The following is a 4328-nucleotide window of genomic DNA, read 5'->3' on the forward strand; positions in this document are numbered from 1 at the left end:
GTGCCAACTTCCCCAGTCACCACAAAAATTAACCCTGGGGGCTGGGCTGGAAGTGCAGTTCAGAAGTTGGGCACTCTCCTTTCGTTCCAGACGTGGGTGGATCTCTGTGAGATCAAGGCCAGCCTGCTCTACATCCCAGGAGAGCCATGGCTGCACAGAGAAACCCTGTCTCAAAAAAGACAAGAGGAGAAGGAAGAAGAATAGGAGGAGGAGGAGGACTTGCCTAGCATGCTGGAAGGCCCTGGGTTCTATTCTCAGTACTGGGAGAGAAAAAAGGCAACCCAAAATGAGCCTTGCTGACTACCCCTTCTTGTTTGCCTGGACCAATTAGAACCCTCATCACTGGTCAGAGCCACTGAGAGCCTTGGAGTTGCTTCCCAGAAACTGTCTCCAGACTGCATTGTTTATGCAAACTATGTCACTCTCCTTGAGTTAGGAACACCTTGGAGAACTTTGCCATGGGATAATCAGAGAACTCTACTGCACTCAAAAGACTTTCAGCTCATCGTTATTTGATGTCCACACAAAGCAAGACGCACTTCTCACCCGTGACTGACCTCTGCCACACACCTGGCTTATGAAACAATACAAGTGAATTTGTATGCAATACTATGTTCTCACCCCAAATTTCTGCTCCCCCAGCCAAATAAAAGCCAGAGATTCTTGTTAGCCATGGGGGATTTTGCTTTGTATTTTTTCACCAGACACTGTTTTTGTTCCAAAAGTGATTGCTATTGAGAGTTTATCTTGTTCAGTCTGTCTTTCCCTTGTGACTAACAAAAGCACCTGTTCTTTCGCCACAGCATCCAGCAAACTGTTACCCAAGATGTGTCAATAACATCCTTTGGCAAACCATCTGTGTACTCTCTGTATTTTCCCAGTCTCCAGCAAAGCTGCCTATGTAAAGTACACATGTTTGCCCACCAAGGACAGTTTTTTTAATTTTGTTTCCTGCTATTCTTTTAATTACTTTTATTCCATCAGAATGAGAAAAGCGTTAACATGCTCTTTCTACCATTTTCTCTTAAGAAAATCTGGGAAAGATTTTGTATGGATTATGAAATTTTGTAACAGTCTAAACCATGCTTAAAATGACTTTTAAAACAAAACAATGAGGGTAGGGGCACAGCTCAGTTGTAGAACGTTTGCTATCATGTACAAGACACTTGATTCTCAGCACCACAAAACGAAAATTTTGTGAAATGAAACTGATGAGAAAGTGTAAATCTCTGTCCCCTGGATCTTTTCCTTAGGTTTGGTTTTGTTTGGTTTGATTTGGTTTGGTTTGGGTTAGGTTTTTTGCTTTTTTCCTTTTTCTTTCTTTCTTTTTTTCTTTTTTTTTTTTTTTTTTTTTTTTTTTTTTTTTTTTTTTTTTTTGAGACAGGGCCTTCCTACATAGCCTAGACTAGCCTTGAACTCATAATCTCTCTGCCATCATGCTTGGCTTAATTTTGACTTTTAAAAACTAGTTCCAGGACAAATATGATTAGATTCTCATTATTTTATGCTTTATAATTTATAATTATTAGAAATGGAGAATATTAGCCTTCCATTTTCTTCTACTCTCCTTTTTAAAAATTATTTTATTAGTATTTTATGTGTACAAGTGTTTTGGCTTGAACGTATGTCTGCACTGCATGTGTGCCTGGTGCCCATGGAGGTGAGAAGAGGACTTCCAGTCCTTGAGGGGAGAGTTACAGATGGTTGCAAGCTTCCAGGCGGGTGCTGAAAATTGAACCCAGGTTCTCTGCAAGAGCATCCAGTCCTCTTAACCATTGAACCATCCCTCCAGCTAGTCTTCTTGACTTGTCACATAACTATCTGTGACTCCTTCACTGTGACCTTTCAAAAGTCATTCGTTCATTGGGAGTGTGTAATCAATAAATCTATTTGTAGGCACAGAGACACCACAAAGAGTATGCCATAGACAGCCCCTCCATGTTGGAAGTACATTCTTTCTTCTTAGGGCCTCATGCATAGGCCATGAACCCCTATTACCCACAGCCCAGCCAGGATGTCAGTGGCTGTTGAACCAGGCAATAGTTGCAAGTTTTCAAATAGAAATGAAATAACATTAGGTACTCTCTATTTCGTTCTTGCCTAGGCTGTGTCAGCATGAGCATGTCTGCTAAGATCACTGCTAAAGGTTATGACCTTGAGCCTAACCCCTCCCATGGGCTTCCCATCACTTTCCAACCCCCACAACCTGCAGTTAATCAGAGAAGGCCCCTTTCCCAGCCTCTACTTTTGCCTATCTGCCCCACACTCTGTTGCATTTTTAACTTAATACCTTAAGCACAGTGTCTGGCTCCCCAGTAAGGTATCATGCTAATGAAAAATGGCCTTCTGGCAGAAACTCCTTTGTAAACTGGACCACACAGCCATTTGAGCAAAGATGTCCTTAGTTCCCACCCAGAGGTGTACATCTAGGTGTGGACCAGAATTCTGCATTTATTTTTTTTAAGATTTTATTTATTTATTATGTATACAACATTCTGCTTCCATGTATATCTGCACACCAGAAGAGGGCACCAGATCTCATAATGGATGGTTGTGAGCCACCATGTGATTGCTGAGAATTGAACTCAGGACCTCTGGAAAAGCAGTCAGTGCTCTTAACCTCTGAGCCATCTCTCCAGCCCCTAAGAATTCTGCCTTTATATACAGCTTTCTACTTGTTACCACAGTTGTGCATTCGAATTAGAACTTTGGTGTTACACACCATCTTTCTGGCTAACTTGTGTTTTAGGAAATTTCTAATAATTTATGGTGCAAAGTTTACATGATTCGTTGGGGTGGACTTAGAACCATATCAGGGTCTTTGTGCTTGTTGAATGAATAATCCCTCTGGACTTGCAGGAGAAAATAACATTTTGTGTTGCTTGCTTAGGAAGAACTCTACTCAGACTCTCACTGGAAGACTGAAATGCAGACTCATAATTGAGTGTCATCTCTGGAAGAATGGAGAAGCCAAAGATGGGTCGTCAGGGAGATTTGTTGTTTTGTTTTTACAAAGAATTCTGTTTTTAAAACCACATTATTAAAAAAACAAACAAACAAACTTCCGAGGCTCTGAGCCAAAGCCCCTGCCATAGCTGCCTTTCCTCCCACCTTTCCCTTCTTTTGAGAACATGACTATGCCTCCCACATATGCTGATCTTGGCAAATCTGCCAGGGATGTCATCACCAAGGGCTACAGCTTTTTCTTAATAAAACTTGATTTGAAAACAAAATCTGAGATTGGACTGGAATTTACCAGCTCAGGCTCAGCAAACACAGAGACCACCAAAGTGAACCGCAGCCTGGAATCCAAGTACAGTTTGACCTTTGCAGAGACGTGGAACAGCGACCACAAACACCCTGGGCACAGAGATCACCATGCTTGTGTGTAGACTGAAGCTGACCATTGATTCATCCTTCTCACCTAACAATGGAGTGGGAGTGGCTGCTAAAATCAAGACAGGGCACAAGAAAGACCATATCAAACTGGGCTGTGATGTGGACTTTGACATCCCTGGGCCCTCGGTCTGGGCCCTTGGCTATGAGGGCTGGCTGGCTGGGTACCAGATGCATTTTGAGACCTTGAAGTCCTGAGTGATCCAGAGCAACTTCGAAGCTGGCTACAAGGTGGATGAATTCCAATTTCATACTAATGTGAACAATGGGACAGAGTTTGGTGACTCCATTTACCAGAAGGTGAACAAGAAGATGGAGGCTACTGTCAATCAGCAGGAAACATTAATACTCACTTTGGAAGAGCAGCCAAGTATCAGGTCTACCCTGATGTCTGCTTTTGGGTCAAAGTGAATAACTCTAGCCTGATTGGCCTAGGGTACACTCAGACCCCTAAAGCCAGGTATCAAACTCACACTGTCAGCTCTGCTGGATAGCAAGCACATTTAATGTGGATGGCCACAGCTTGGTCTAGGACTAGAATTTCAAGCATAAATGAATATGGTACAATCGTTAATTTTAAGCTATTTTGCAACAGAGCTATTTTCAGAATTTAGTGTACTTTTTTTTTTTTTGAGACAGGGTTTCTCTATATTGTTTTGGAGCCTGCCCTGGAACTCACTCTGTAGGCCAGGCTGGCCTCACAGAGATCGACCTACCTCTGCCTCTGGAGTACTGGGATTAAAGGCGTGCACCACCAACGCCCAGCTTTAGTGTACCTTTTAATGTATGTTGGGGATGCCAGAATTGATAAATATAACGTTAGATGTCCAGGCTAAGGGTGACTCAGCTTTAAGGTATTTACCATTTTCTAGGTACAGCAGACATTCCATTCCAAAAAGGGCCATTTTAGCTGTAGACACTGGTTGGGGAGG

The 4328-nt window shown here is 42.5% G+C and overlaps 1 pseudogene; it reads left to right on the top strand.

The window, feature by feature from the left end:
* The first annotated feature begins 3131 nt into the window (after positions 1-3131).
* LOC100761055 lies at positions 3132-3948 on the top strand (annotated as a pseudogene).
* Positions 3949-4328: the final 380 nt, after the last annotated feature.

Source organism: Cricetulus griseus, chromosome 6 (genome assembly GCF_003668045.3).
Source record: "Cricetulus griseus strain 17A/GY chromosome 6, alternate assembly CriGri-PICRH-1.0, whole genome shotgun sequence".
Taxonomy (NCBI): domain Eukaryota; kingdom Metazoa; phylum Chordata; class Mammalia; order Rodentia; family Cricetidae; genus Cricetulus; species Cricetulus griseus.